This window comes from Pseudorca crassidens, chromosome 5 (genome assembly GCF_039906515.1).
Source record: "Pseudorca crassidens isolate mPseCra1 chromosome 5, mPseCra1.hap1, whole genome shotgun sequence".
NCBI lineage: Eukaryota > Metazoa > Chordata > Mammalia > Artiodactyla > Delphinidae > Pseudorca > Pseudorca crassidens.
Window position 1 is genome coordinate 100,209,805 of NC_090300.1, and position 17,036 is coordinate 100,226,840.

Genomic DNA, 17,036 nt, shown 5'->3' on the forward strand with positions numbered 1-17,036 from the left:
TGCTGTATAACAAAGTGAATCAGCTATACATATACATATATCCCCATACCTCCTCCCTCTTGCGTCTCTTTCCTACCTCTAGGTGTGTCCTCTAGGTGGACACAAAGCACCCAGCTGATCTCCCTGTGCTATGCGGTTGCTTCCCACTAGCTATTTTACATTTGGTAGTGTATATATGTCCATGCCACTCTCTCACTTCATCCCAGCTTACCCTTCCCCCTCCCTGTGTCCTCAAGTCCATTCTCTACATCTGTGTCTTTATTCCTGTCCTGCCCCTAGGTTCTTCAGAACTTTTTTTTTTTAGATTCCATATATATGTGTTAGCATATGGTATTTGTCTTTCTCTTTCTGACTTACTTCACTCTGTATGACAGTCTCTAGGTCCATCCACCTCACTACAAATAACTCAATTTCGTTTCTTTTTATGGCTGAGTAATATTCCATCATATATATGTGCTACATCTTATTTATCCATTCATCTGTCAGTGGACACTTAGGTTGCTAGTAGCTTTTTTTAGACATTGAATCCTCTACATAGAATATTATGTTGTCTGTGAATAAAGACAGTTTTATTTCTTCTTTTCCAAACTGAATGTCTTTTTTCTCCTTTGGTTTGTGTTATAAATTTCCTTATAACTACTAATTTAGTGGCATCCAACAGATTTTCATATGTTGTGATTTCATTTTCATTCAGTTCACAGTTCTTTCTAATTTCCCTTTTGATTTCTTCTTTGACCCATGTGTAATTTAGAAATGTGTTGTTTGGTTTCCAAATATTTGGTGGTTTTCCAGAGATTCTTCTGTTATTCGTTTCTAATTTAGTTCCACTGTGGCCAGAGAACATACTTTGTATAACTTCTATCTTTTTAAAGATATTGAGACTTCTATGGCCCAGAATATGATCTTCGTAAATATTCTATACGCACTTGAAAATAAATGTCTGCACCTGAAAATAAACTGTTAGTATTGAGTGTTCTATAAATGCCAATTAGGTCAGGCTGGTTAATTGTCTTTCAAGTCGTATATCTTAACAAGTTTTCTGTCTTGTTTTATCAACTATTGAGAGAATTATATTGAAATATCTGATTATAATTGTGGATTTGTCTATTTCTCCTTGCAGTTCTGTTTTTTTTTTTAAACTCTAACTTTATTTATACATTTTCAATTAAAATAGAATAGTCATAAACCAAAGAGAAGGAAAAACAAATCAGGATGAAGTGTCGCTGTCATTCTGTTTGCAGGGAGGGGTCAGGAAATGGAACAAATGATAGCATTCTAAGACATCCCAGAGCAGCTGGGTTACATGTAAGTGCCTAAAACCAGGTATTATCCCACTTAATCTACACATGGAAAAGAAGTCAAAGTTTGTCCTATTGAGCACAAGAATTTTTACATTATATAGTGATTCATTTCTCAGAAAGTGATACCAGTAACTTTGAGAGGAGAGGTTTCCATTACACAAGGACTAGAAAATCTCAAATGCAGCTAAGCAGCTGTGCTATGCTCAGCATGTACCATTACACTGCTCTGGGCTAGTGTCCGTTTAACAGAGAACTGCATTGGGGGTTTGAGAAAGGCAGCAATAGTTTGGCTTTTATTCTAGAGGCTTAACGTTGTTATGGTGACAGTCCAAGCATATTAAGTAAAGGTAGTTAAAACGTAATGATAGTCAATACAGTCTCTTGCAGCCTACATACACTATATAATAATGCTTACATGGAATGAAACCAGTGTTACTTAATTGGTGTTTTATACAAACAGAACTGAAAGAAAAAAGTAATCATTCTAAATGTACTATGGGTAACAGTAAAAATGCACACATACCATAGAACTAAAGTGATATGAACAGCACTACCTGATACCCAGGTCTGAAGGTGACTGGTTCCAACAGAGCTGAGCCTGTATCAGTCGGTCTCCAGTAAAGACACTAGTCTACAAAAGTAAGTCTTTCAACTGTAAAATCAGGATAAGGCTACAACTATCTTGAAGTCTGAACAAGATACCGGATCGGACAGTAAGATCCCCAGCCCTGCTGTAAGACAGGAAATACGCCTGCTGGCTCCTAGAAAGCTTCATGTGCATAATAGAAAGGTACGTTGCCAGAGATGTAAACGGGAGAACTTGAGTGAAGTTTCCACTGCGCCGCGGCTTCTAAACCTCAGGAATGGTGTGATCCGTCAAGCTTTTCATAATGCTCGGGGCCATCCGTTTAATAATATGTTCAAATATAAAAGCAGGCATGATTGTAATAGTAACTACATTCCCAGCTGTTGACAGTATGTCTGCGATTTGAGAGTCCTTCAATCCAATGACGTTCTGTCCGTTGACCTCACAGATGTTGTGTTCCGTGAGAAGACCGTTTCTAGCTGCAGAACTATCTTTCACTATGGATGTGATTTTTCCATTTTTAAAGACAAAGCCAACATGTCCAGTACTGTCCTTATGCATGGTAATTGTCCATTCAAAGGGCCTGTCACGAATGGTCATAGTGATCTTCTCTCCAAAAGCCTGCTTGAGCACCTTGTGTGCTCGGTCGGAGCTCCAGCCAGCACAGTTCTCCCCGTTGATCTGGAGCACCTGGTCCCCGAATCGCAGACCAACCAGCGAGGACGGAGAATTGGCCTGGACTAGCTGAACAAATATACCATTATCTATGGATTTAAGCCTGAGCCCGATTTTTCCATCTTGATCCTTACACAAAATGACTTCCCGAATCCCTTGCTTAATTTCTGCTCTGCGGATTCCAGTATCATTACCAGTTACAGGAGCCACCATATAGTTCATGCTGGAAGCTCTTGCTACCAACTGCCCCTGACTTGGTGCTCCAGGGACCACGGCCATATTTGCACGTATTTCTTCTTCATTTAAACTCAGGCCCATGTACTGAGAAAGCTCCGGATACAGTTTAGGATAGAGAGTTCCATCTTGAGAGATGGGAGCAGAAGCTTCAGATAGAATCGCTGGATTGGCAGGGTTTGCAGAAAAGGCAGCTTGAGCCTGAATCACCTTGTCTACCTTCAGGTCTTCAAGAGATGGGTACAGAGACATTTTTGCAGGATTTTCCAAGGCCGCAGGGACGCACACACTGCAGCCGCCGCCGGTCACTGGCTCAGACTTCCGAGACCCAGAGAGAGGAGAACGGTGCGCCGCAGTTCTGTTTTTGTTTCATGTATTTTGAAGCAAAGTTCTCTGTTCTGTTTTCGAGAGTATGAACCTTCAGGAACATTATTTCTTCCAGATAAATTGACACCTCTATTATTATGGAATGACCTTCTTTATCCCAAGTAATAATCTTTGCTCTGAAATCTACTTTATGTTATTAATATAGCCACTCCAACTTTCTTTTGACTAATGTTAACATATCGTTTTTCAACCTTTTATTCTTTATCTTCATGTGTCTTTGTATTTAAAGTGCATTTCTTGTAGACAACATACAGTTAGATCTTCCTTTTAATCCAGTGTGATTTCTACCAATTTCTACCTTTTAATTGGGGTGTTTAGTCCATTTACAATTAATGTGACTATTGATACAGTTAGATTTAAGCCTATCATCTTGCTGCTTTTTCTATTTGTCTCATGTAATATTTGTTCTTTTTTTATTTTCTGCCTTTTTCTAAATTAATTGAATATTTTTTATATTTGCATTTTATCTCCTTTGTTGACAATATTAACTAAAACTTCTGTTTCAACAGTATACATTCATTTGCCCATTGCAGCTTCTGTGTTACTTTTGTCACACGTTTTATTTCTACATATATATATTACTTTCTATATATGTATATTAGCTTCTACATATGTTTATTAGTTTTCTAGTTTTCTGCATAACAAATTACCATAAACTTAGAGGCTTAACACCACACCCATTTATTATCTCACAGTTCTATGAGAAGTCTGGGATGACCTGGCTCGGTATTATGCATGGGGTCTCACAGGCTGAAATCAAGATGTAAGCCCACCGTGTTCTCATCTGGAGCATGAGGTCTTCTCCCAATCTTCTTACTGACAATTCAATTCCTGTGGTTTTAGGGCTGAGGTCCCCATTTCCTTGTTGATGGTAGACAAAGGGTCGTTCTCAGTTCCTTTTGGCCACTCTCCAATCTTTGCACATGAACTCCTCTATCTAAAAAGCCAGCGCCAATACATCAAATCCTTCTTGTGCTTTCAGTCTCTCTGCCTTCCTTTCAGCTACCAGATGGAAAAAATGCCCTCCTTTTAAAAGTATTCATACAATTAGTTAGGTCCACCTGGATAATCTCCCTATCTCAAGGTCAGGTATGCTATAAAACATAACATGGAAGAACATTAGAATATAACACAACAATAATGATACCATCATATTCAATGGTGCCAGAGATTAGAGCATGGTTCTTGGGGGATATTTTTTTAAATAGATCTTTATTGGAGTATAATTGCTTCACAATACTGTGTTAGTTTCTGTTGTACAACAAAGTGAATAAGCCATATGCATACATATATCCCCATATCCCCTCTGTCTTGCGTCTCCCTCCCACCCTCCCTATCCCACCTCTCTATGTCATCACAAAGCACTGAGCTGATCTCCCTGTGCTATGCTGCTACTTCCCACTAGCCATGCATTTTACATTTGTTAGTGTATGTATGTCAATTCTACTCTCTCACTTCGTCCCAGCTTCCCCTTCCCCCACTATGTCCTCAAGTCCATTCTCTATGTCTATGTCTTTATTCTTGCCCTGCCACTAGGTTCATCAGTACCATTCTTTTAGATTCCATGTATATGTTAGCATATGGTATTTGTTTTTCTCTTTCTAACTTACTTCACTCTGTATGACAGACTCCAGGCCCATGTACCTCAGTACAAATAACTCAATTTCATTTCTTTTTATGGCTAATATTGAATTGTATATATGTGCCATGTCTTCTTTATCCATTCACCTGTCGATGGACATTTAGGTTGGTTCCATGTCCTGGCTATTGTAAATAGTGCTGCAATGAACATTGGGGTGCATGTCTCTCTTTGAATTATGGTTCTCTCAGGGTATATGCCCAGTAGTGGGGTTGCTGGGCCATATGTTTAGTTTTTTAAGGAACCTCCATACTGTTCTCCATAGTGGTTGTATCAATTTACATTCCCACAAACAGTGCAAGAGAGTTCCTTTTTCACCACACCCTTTCCAGCATTTATTGTTTCTAGATTTTTTGATAATGGCCATTCTGACTGGTGTGAGATGATACCTCTTTGTAGTTTTGATTTGCATTTCTCTAATAATTAGTGATGTTGAGCATCTTTCCATATGCCTCATGGCCATCTGTGTGTCTTCTTTGGTGAAATGTCTATTTAGGTCTTCTGTCCACTTTTTAATTGAATTGTTTGTTTTTTTTGATATTGAGCTCCATGAGCTGTTTGTATATTTTGGAGATTAATCCTTTGTCCATTGTTTCATTTGTAAATATTTTCTCCCATTCTGAGGGTTGTCTTTTCATCTTGTTTATGGTTTCCTTTGCTGTGCAAAAGCTTTTAAGTTTAATTAGGTTCCATTTGTTTATTTTTGTTTTTATTTCCATTACTCTAGGAGGTGGATCACAAAAGATCTTTCTGTGGTTTATGTCACTGTCTGCAGATGACATGATACTATACATAGAAAATCCTAGAGATGCCATCAGAAAACTACTAGAACTAATCAACGAATTTGGTAAGGTTGCAGGATACAAAATTAATGCACAGAAATCTCTTGCATTCCTATACACTAACAATGAAAAATCAGAAAGAGAAATTAAGGAAACAATCCCATTTACCACCACAACAAAAAGAATAAAATACCTAGGAATAAACCTACCTAAGGAGACAAAAGACTTGTACTCAGAAAACTATAAAACACTGATGAAAGAAATCATAGATGACATAAACAGATGGAGAAATATACCATGTTCTTGGATTAGAAGAATCAACATTGTGAAAATGACTATACTACCCAAAGCAATCTACAGATTCAATGCAATCCCTATCAAACTACCAATGGCATTCTTCACAGAATTAGAACAAAAAATTTTACAATTCATATGGAAACACAAAAGACCCCGAATAGCCAAAGCAATCTTGAGATAGAAGAATGGAGCTGGAGGATTCAGGCTCCCCGACTTCAAACTATACTACAAAGCTACAGTAATCAAGACAGTATGGTACTGGCACAAAAACAGAAATATAGATCAATGGTACAGGATAGAAAGACCAGAGATAAACTCATGCACATATGGTCACCTAATTTACAACAAAGGAGGCAGGAACATACAATGGAGAAGACAGCCTCTTCAATAAGTGGTGCTGGGAAAACTGGACAGCTACATGTAAAATAATGAAATTAGAAAACTACCTAACACCATACACAAAAATAAACTCCAAATGGATTAAAGACCTAAATGTAAGAGCAGACACTATAAAACTCTTAGAGGAAAACATAGGAAAAACATTCTTTGGGGGATATTTTTTAAATTCTCCCTACCACAATATGTTATAAACCTCACACCACATTGTTATTATCTTTTTAATATTTAATTTCTTTCAAAATATTTAAATAAGAAGAATATCTTATATATTTACCCATGTAGTTAGCACGTCCAGTGCTCTTCATTTCACTGTGCAGATCCATATTTCCATCTGCTGTCTTTTTCCTTCTGATTAAACAAGTTTGTTTGTTTGTTTGTTTTAACATTTCTTGTTATGCAGTTCTGCTCATGAATTCTTTAGGCTTTTGCATGTCTAAAAATTCACCTATGTTTCTCAAAGATATTTTTACTGGGTATATAATTCTCAGCAACAGTTTTTCATTTTGGTACATCAAGATGTTGAGTCACCGTCTTCTCAACTGCATTGTTTATGATGAAAAATCTGTTACCATCATTATCTTTGTTCCTCTATGCATAGTATATCACCCTTTACCACTTATAAGATTTTCTCTATCACTTTTTAGCAATTTGATAATGATGTGCCTTTGTGTAGTTTTCTTCAAGTTGCTTGTGTTTGGATTTCAACAAATTTCTTGAATCTGTAGGTTTATAATTTTCACTAAATTTGGAAAACTCTCAACCATTATTTCTTCAAGTACTTTTCTGTATTTTCCTTTTTCAGGAACTTGTATTACATCTACATTAAGCTGCTTTAAGTTGCCTGAAGGTTCACTGACACTCTGTTCATTTTTTATTCCTTTTTTCTCTGTGTTTCATTTTGGATTATTTCTATTTCTGTGTCTTCAGGTTTATTATTTTTTTCTGCAATGTCTAATCTGCCATTAACTCCATTTATTGTATTTATTATCTCCGACATTGTAATTTTAATCTCTAGAAGTGGATCTGGGACTGTTTTATGTCTTCTATGTTCTAATTTTATTGAACATATAGAATATAGTTTTGTAACTGTTTAAATGCCCACCTGCTAATTCTAACATCTGTACCAGTTATAGATTGGTTTTGATTGATTTTTCTCCTCATTATGGGTCATATTTCCCTGCGCCTTTGCATGTCTGGTAAGTTTTGATGGGGCGCCAGACATTGTGCATTTTATTTTGTTGAATGCTGAATATTTTGTTGTTCTAAAAATACTCTTGAGCTTTGTTTTAGGATGCAGTTAAGTTACTTGAAAACAGTTTGATCATTTCAGATCTTGCCTTTAAAATTTGTTAGGCAGAACCAGAACTGTGTTTATTCTAGATCTAATTATTTCTCACTATAGAAGCAAAAATCTTTGAGTACTCCACCTATGAATTATGACATTTTCTAGTCTAGTGAGAACACACTATTCCTGGCCCTGTGTGAGTACTGAGCACTGTTCCCTCTACTCCTTTTCAGTGTTTTTGGTGTTTTTCTCCAATCCTGAATAATTTTTCAAACACAGGTGCTGGTCAGAACACAAATAAATACTTGATCAGGTCCTTCTGCAACTCTGCAGAGTTCAAATATCTGAAAATACCTTGTACTTTCATTCTAAATAACCCAAGGATATTCTTGCCCCTGTCATATATCTCAGCACTATACTGTCATAATCCCTAAACCACTTCCAGCAGTGTGTACACTACTTAAAAATCAGAGTACTTTCTCTAAGTAGGTGCTACATCACCTTTGATAATCTAAAACCTGTTACAGAACTTAAAGATTTTCATTTTTATCTCATACAGCACTTTTCAATAAAATATTGACCAGAGGTGTATCATTAATTTTCTTGAAGGTCATATGCATTCAGAACTTCCTAGAGTGATGTCATCTCCTTGCCCATTGCTTGCCCATATTACAGCCCACTCAGGTGGTTCAAATGACTTTTCTGATGGGGCATTCCTACAAGACAAAACAATTCAGGGTCCCATTGAGGGACCCAGGTATTTATATTTAACAGGACAGAATGGTGACTTAGCTTCCTTTTTGGTAAAGTGAAAAAATTTAAACCAGAAATGTGAATATACCTAAATAATAATGTCCTTAAATAACACTAAAAAGCATTATTTCAGCTTGCTTTATCTTAATTTCTGGTGATACTTAATCAGCACTTGTTTGGAATACTATAGCTTTAGGTAGTTTACGTTGTTGGGCATTTAATGACCTGTAGAGAAATACTTGAGAAATTAGCACTCAAAACTACCCAACAATCCTTTTTTAGTCCTTTTACAAGGTAGTGATGTCACCTTCTAATTTCTCTTTTTACAAACCAGATGTTCAAGTACTACTATTAAGCGTTCTATTTCATAATGCAGAAGACTGAAAGACTTTTGTTGTCATGATAGTTTGTTTTCTTTGGTGATGGACAGCCATAGGAATCTCCTCAATGAGGCAACCCCTTGGAGAGCACTCTGTTCAAATGACTCTTCTCTCTGCCTTCTTCATCTTCAGTTAAACCTGTCAATAGTCTCTTCGTTCTCAAAACAAAACTACTACCACCACCACAACAACAATAAAAAAAAGAATGTTGGGGAAATCTTCCTCCTTTTCTGAGATGCTATCTGCTGTCTCTCTTTCTCACCATCAAACTTTTTCAAATGCTTGCCACCTCCACTTCCTCATTCACTACTCATTCCAAACTCCTTATAATCTGGCTTTTGCCCTCCATTAATTTACACACTATAGTGTTGTCTGAAGCTATACTATCTCAGGGGTCATCATCTGATCAGTTAGTAACAAACCAAATCCTCTTTGGCCTTTACAACTCTGCAACACTTAACATAACAAATCATCCTTTCTTGAAACTCTCCTCCTATGGCCTTTATGACACAACACTCTTTCAGTATTCCTCCCACATCTGCAAAACAATCTCTCTGCCTACTTATCAGGCTCCTTTTTCTGCCCTGAACCCATAATGCTTAATAAATATATAAGTAATCAATAAGTATAAGATACCAAATTAATCAGTCAATTCACCAAACTTTAATGCTTCATAAAGGGAAAAAATGATGTGTGAGATGGATTCCTTGATCTCTCAAATAATTTCAGTGCAAGGAGTATGTAATCAATGTTGCATGGGTGAAGAGAAAATCAGTGCTCTAAGGCAGTCTTGCTTAGAGTGAGGATGACTGGGGGGTCTTCTTGAAGTATTTGGTGTTTGAGATAGACCTGGAAGAATAGGTAGGATTTTGTAAGTAAAGGCGCAGAGGAATAGATTCCGAGTTCAGTGTGAACAAAGGCATAGAGAGGCAGGAAAGTACGAGGTGTTCAGATAATAATGAATAGAACAGTTTGACCAAAGGAGAGAGTTCATGTGAGGGATACTGAGAGATAAAGCTGGAAAGGCAGATTAGGGTTAGATTATGTAATCTTTGTCCCATTGGTGGGTGGAGCTGGTGGCAACTGCCAGGGAACAATGAACATTGGCCTTGCCAGCATCAAAATTATCAGCTACTCACTTGACCATGATGACTGTGGGCATTTTCCCACTTCTCCACAGTTCCCTATGGCAGCATGTTATCTTATAAGAGTCAGTTCCAGATTTTCTTTTCTTCCAGTTTATTCAACCATTAATTTATTCAAACATTCATTTTAAAACCTACTATATTCCAAACATTGTGCAAGATTCTAAGGATTCCAAAATAAATAGCCTTGCTTCTGTTCCCAGGAGATTCACATTTCAGTAAAATGCCAGCCTTTAGTTTTTTCTTGGCTAAAAATGTTATGCAGATGACATGAAGTCTTATTTGGGGTACAATCTAAATAAGTTTTGTGTTTCATCTGTTTTGTTTTGTTTTGGTCATTTATTGGACTTGTCAGTTAATATATATTATTTTTAAAAAGGAAAGGGAGCTAGTCATTCTCATTCTCACTTTAATAAAAGTATATCAAAAAAGACTTTCTCCCTATGGAAAGAGTAGCAGATCTATGTGATTCAGTTATTTACTTACCATCTTCTCCAGGAAGGAAAATGCCAGAATTGTTTTACTCCTAGGTATATTTTAGTGTGTGGCTAGAGTAATGCCCTGAAATATTCAGATTTTATTTAACCTAGAAACTCTAGCAGTTTCAGAGGCAGTAACACTGTTTGGGGTGTTTTTTCTGAACACAGTTACAGTAAATGATAACTGAGATTCTGTACCCCACACCCAACCTCTAACCTAACTCACAAACTATGAAGTAATGTTCCCAAATTATTTTTGTTTTGTCCTTTTGGGGAAGAGGAAGAAGAGTAGATAAGGGATTTTCTCTCTTGGATTCTTTGTGACTTCAGAAGCTTAATATATTAATTATATTACTCTCGCATGAAACTGCTGACACCATTATTTTGGTGCCCATGAACTTCCTCTTTCCCGTCATCATTTCCTCTTTAAAAGCTGTTTCCTATTACTGTCAATACTCTTTTTTATATAACAGTTATATTTTTAAAAGGCGGCAGATGAGCCTGCCCATAAAGCTGACATAGTTATCAAGTGGAAAATCAAATGTAGCAGCAATATAGCAAGGGCAGGTTTCATAATCAGTATCTTCTTTCCCCCTAAAATAACAAATGAATGTTTTCTTAATAGCATCTTCATTGGTTTTAATGACTGCTGAGAGGGAGATATTTAACAGGGGAATTATATGGAAGTCCAGAGAATGCCCATCTGGAGCTTACTGGATTGTTCTGATGGCACAAGGTAATTCTTTGGGAAATAGAGTCAGCAAGCAGGATCATTTACTAATCATCAGGAAAATGCAAGTCAAAACCACAATGAGATATTACCTCACACCTGTCAGAATGGCTATCATCAAGAAGACAGGAAATAAGAAGCGTTGACGAGGATGCGGAGAAAAGGGAACGTTCCTGCACTATTGGTGGGAACATAAATTGGTCTAGCCACTTGGAAAACAGTATGGAGGTTCTTCAAAAAATCTAAAATAGAAATACCATATGATCCAGCAATTCCACTACTGGGTATTTATCCAAAGAAAACAAAAATACTAAATTGAAAACGTACCTGCACCCCTGTGTTTGCTGCAGCATTATTTACAATAGCCAAGATATGGATGCAACCTAAGGATCCATAGATGGATGAATAGATAAAGAATATGATACACAATATAACGGCATATTATTCAGTCATTAAAAAAAGGAAATCTTGCCATTTGTGACAACATGGATGGACTTGAGGGCATTATGCTAACTGAAATGAGTCAGACAAAGAAAGAAAAATATACTATATGACCTCACTTATATGTGGAATCTAAAAAAAACAAAATAAAACAAACAAACAACAACAACAGAAAAAAAAACCCTCACAGAAACAGAGAACAGATAAGTGGTTGCCAGAGGCAGGGGATAGATCTTAAAATTCTCATCACAAGAAAAAAAAATTGTAACCAAGTATGGTGATGAATGTCAACTAGACATTATGGTGATCATTTCACAATATATACATATATTGAATTATTATGCTGTATACCTGAAATTAATATAATGCTATGTGTCAGTTATATCAACAAAATAAAAATAATAAACCTAGAATCTATAGATTTATGAGCCATGGTCCCCTAGAAAATGTTACATAAACCTGGGTATAAAACGGAGATGTATCATAGACTAAATACTCCCACAATATGAGATAATGTCTCAATACCTCACTTAGAGATCTTGTCTACTCTGAACTAGATAACATGTATTTGATGTAGAAAGGAAAACCCTGAGAGCCACCTTAGCATCTCAGATCTCTTGCTGCTTTGTCTGAGCCTCTTTATTATTTCTATACTGAAATTATTATTAACACTTGATACTCGCTAATATTTCTGATTCTTATGAGCCTGTCTGACAATCTGCTCCTTTGCTTTAGCTCACACTCCTAGGAATGAACAGTCCTATGCCTGCTGTCATCCCTGGCAGAGCAGAAGGAAAAGAAGGAGTCTTCCTTTGACATGGGAGGAAAAACTTTTAATAAAGTTTTAATGCTGGTGATTCAAGCCTCTAAAATCCCCAGACACAAAGAGAATCTGCACCCATCTGCCAACACTTATCCATAGGCCTTCTCCATGTGCTCACAAGAAAGACTGGAGTCAGATAAGAGGAACTGAGAAAGAATGTCAAGGCCCAAGCATAAGAGACATTTGTCTGAGGGAAGAACAGAAGAACTAAGAGAAATCCTCCAGGCACTCTAGGCCTTCATTAAGTATGAAGAAGCGGTCACCTGTAGCTGGGATGGGGCAAAAGAGCTGAGAGAACCCCTTTGAGGTGCAAGCATGTGAATCCTGCTCAAGTCTGAGAACAGGAGGATTAAAAGAAATTTTCCAGGAACTCTAGTCCTTACACAGAGTACAAGGCAACAGAAGTGTATCACTGAAGAACAGGCAGAACAACTAAAAGAGACCCCGTCTGAGATGCAGATACCAGGGTTCTGATCAAATTTGATGCCAGGGCTAAAGAACTGAGAAAAATATTCTGGTCACTTTGGGCTTCAACAGCAGCCACCTGTTGTTGAGGAAAACAATATAACTGAGAGAGACTCCCTGACATACAGGCATGTAGGGCTGCTGAATGCTAAAAGCAAGGAAAGATCCAGGCACATATATCTCATGCTTGCTACAGAGAAGATCCTTATCTCACCTTCAAATAATTTAAAGCCATTGGTGAACTGAATCCAACTGAAATAACCACTAAATCCAAAGCGAGCTCAACCACAGACTAGATTAACTCAGTCTCCTAGTGGGCTGACAAAAGGAGAGATGTGACTTTCATGAGCAAAAATATTATTTACTTCAAGATCTCATGCTCTTTACACTCAGAGTTTAAAATTCAATCAAAAATTATGAGACACATAAAGAAGTAAGGTCATTTAACTTATCCCTAGGAAAGTATTATGAACTGAATTGTGTTCCCCCCTCTCCCCTGCAAAAAAAAAAAACAAAAAACAAAAAAAAACCTCATAGATTGAAGCCCTAAGCTCCAATGTGATTGTATTTGGAGAGAGGGCCTTTAAGAAGGTAATTAAGGTTAAGTGAGGTTATAACGGTCAGGCCCTAATATGATAAGATTTGTATCCTCATAAGAAGAGGAGGGACACCAGAGACCTTACTGTCTCAGTGCATACACAGAGGAAAGGCCATGTGAGAACACTATGAGAAGGTGGCCACCTGCAAGCAAGGAAGAGAAGACTCACCAGAAACCAACCCTGCTGGCACCTTGAGCTCAGGCTTCTAGCCTCCAGAACTGTGAGAAAATGAATATCTGTCATTTAAGCCACCCAGTCTGTAGCTTGTTATTGCAGCTGAGCTAACTAATATAGAGAGAAAACACTCAATAAAATCAGATCCAGATATAAATCAGAGATTAGAATTATTAGACAGGGATTTTAAAGTAACTATAATGAACATATTACAGGATCTAATGAACAAGGAGAAAAACATACATGTACAGATGGGGAATTTCAGCAGAGATATAGAAACTATGTACAAAGCTATCGTACAAATGAACTTATTTACAAAACAGAAATAGAGTCACAGATGTAGAAAACAAACTATGGTTACCGGGGTGAAGTGGGGGTGAGGGTTGGGTATAAACTGGGAGACTGGGATTGACATATACACACTACTATATATAAAATAGATAACTAATAAGTTATCTTATTAGTACTGAGAAGGGAACACTTCTCAGTACTTTGTAATGACCTATATGGGAAAAGAATCTAAAAAAGAGTAGATATGTATAACTGATTCACTTTGCTGTACAGCAGAAACTAACACAACATTGTAAATCAACTATACTCTAACAAAAAAAAAATTTTTTAAGCTAATGGAAATGCTAGAAATAAAAATAAAATTAGACAAATAAATATATTTTTCAATGGGCTTATCAGCAAGCTGGACACAACAGAAAAAAATCACTGAATTGAAAGTAATTATCAATATTCAGGCTAGGAGGGCAGACAACCAATAATGGCTGATTTCTCATCTAAATTAATGGAATCCAGAGGACTATGGAATTTTTTTAAGTGCTGAAAGATATAAGTTAATTTAGCATTCTATGACCAGAAAAACTATTCGTCAAAAATGAAAGTGAAATAAAGACTTTTCTGACACACAAAACTACAAAAAATGTTTCACCTGCACACCTGAATTACAAGATATGCTAAAAGAAGTTTCTTAAGCTGAAAGGAAATGATTCCAGATGGAAATTCAGTTCTGCAAGAAGGAATGAGAAACAAACAAAAAAAGTAAATACTTTAGAAAATATATGACTTTTTAAAGCTTATTCATACATATATTTTTAAATCTCTTTAAAGGAATATTGATTGTTAAAAACAAAAATAATACTCTTGTAACATTTACTATCTATGTACAAATAAAATATATAATAAGAAAGCAAAAAAGTCAGGAGTGAAAACTGTAAGGTTTTTACAATTTGTGAAGCAGAAGAACATTTTTTAAAAGTTAGCAGTAATAAATTAAAGTCAATAGCAGAGGCAAAATGGAATACTAAATATACTCAATTTAGGAGAACAGATAGAAAAGGAGAAAGAAGAAAATGGTGCATAAAAGGAAAACAGAAAACAAACACAAGGTGATAGAGTTAAGCCCAACATATTTCTAATGATATTAACAGTAAATAGATAGAAACTTAATTAAAAATGTGTTGTTTTCAGAGACCTTCAAGATGGTGGAGGAGTAAGACATGAAGATCACCTTCCTCCCAACAAAAACATCAGAAACACTTCTACATATGGAACAACTCCTACAGAACACCTACTGAACATCAGCAGAAGACCTTAGACTTCCCAAAAGATTTTTTTTCCTTTTTCTCTTTCTGTGAGTGTGTAAGTGCATGCTTTTTGTGTGATTTTCTCTGTATAGCATTGCTTTTACCATTTGTGCTAGGGTTCTGTCTGTCCAGATTTTTTGTTTTCTTAGTATAGTTTTTAGCACTTGTTACCATTGGTGGATTTGTTTTTTGGTTTGGTTGTTCTCTTCTATCATTCTGTCTTTCTTTTTTATTTATTACCTTTTAAATTTCTTTAATTTTTAATAATTTTTTTACTTTTCACTTTATTTTATTTTATTTTTTCTTTCTCTCTTTATTTTTTCTGCCTTTCCTTCTGAGCAATGTGGCTGACAGGGTCTTGGTGCTCTGGCCAGGTGTGAGGCCTGTGCCTCTGAGGTGGGAGAGCCGAGTTCAGGATATTGGTCCACCAGACAACTTGTGGCTCCATGTAATATCAAACAGCAAAAGCTCTCCCAGAGATCTCCATCTCAACACTAAGACCCAGCTCCACTCAATGACCAGCAAGCTACATTGCTGGACACCCTATGCCAAACAACTAGCAAGACAGGAACACAACCACACCCATTAGCAGAGAGCTACCTAAAATCATAATAAGGTCACAGACACTCCAAAACACACCAACGGATGTGGTCCTGCCCACCAGAAAGATAAGATCCAGCCTCATCCACCAGAACACAGGCAGCAGTCCCCTCCACCAGAAAGCCTACACAACCCACTGAACCAACCTTAGCCACTGGGGGCAGACATCAAAAACAACGGTAACTACCAACCTGCAGCCAGTGACAAGGAGACCCCAAACACAGTAAGTTAAGCAAAATGAGAAGACAGATAAACACACAGCAGATGAAGGAGCAAGGCAAAAACCCACCAGACCAAACAAACAAAGAGGAAATAGGCAGTCGATCTGAAAAAGAATTCAGAGTAATGATAGTAAAGATGATCCAAAATTTTGGAAATAGAATGGAGAAAATACAAGAAAGGTTTAACAAGGACCTAGAAGAACTAAAGAGCAAACAAACAATGATGAATAACACAATAAATGAAACTAAAAATTCTCTAGAAGAAATCAATAGCAGAATAACTGATGAAGAACAGAGAAGTGACCTAGAAGAGAAAATAATGGAAAAAACTACCACAGAGCAGAATAAAGAAAAAAGAATAAAAAGAATTGAGAACAGTCCCAGAGACCTCTGGAACAATATTATATGCACCAATATTCAAATTATAGGGGATCCAGAAGAAGAAGAGAAAAAGAAAGGGACTAAGAAGGTATTTGAAGAGATTATAGTTGAATACTTCCCTAATATGGAAAAGGAAATAGTTAATCAAGTGCAGGAAGCACAGAGAGTCACATACAGGATAAATCCAAGGAGAAACACAAGACACATATTAATCAAACTATCAAAAATAAAATTAAAGAAAAAATATTAAAAGCAGCAAGGGAAAAACATCAAATAACATACAAGAGAATCCCCATTAGGTTAACAGCTGATCTTTCAGCAAAAACTCTGCAAGCCAGAAAGAAGTTGCAGGCCATATTTAAAGTGATGAAAGGGAAAAAACTACAACCAAGATTACTCTATCCAGCAAGGATCTCATCCAGATTTCATGGAGAAATTCAAAACCTTACAGACAAACAAAAGCTAAGAAAATTCAGCAGCACCAAACCAGCTTTACAACAAATGCTAAAGGAACTTCTTTAGGCAGGAAACACATGAGAAGGAAAACACCTACAATAACAAACCTCAAAAAATTAAGAAAATGGTAATAGGAACATAAATATCAATAACTACCTTAAATGTAAATGGATTAAATGCTCCAACAAAAAGTCATAGACTGGCTGAATGGA

At 36.6% G+C, this 17,036-nt stretch overlaps 1 pseudogene; it reads right to left on the bottom strand.

The window, feature by feature from the left end:
- Positions 1 to 1,138: 1,138 nt before the first annotated feature.
- On the bottom strand, positions 1,139 to 3,141 carry LOC137225253 (syntenin-1 pseudogene; annotated as a pseudogene).
- Positions 3,142 to 17,036: the final 13,895 nt, after the last annotated feature.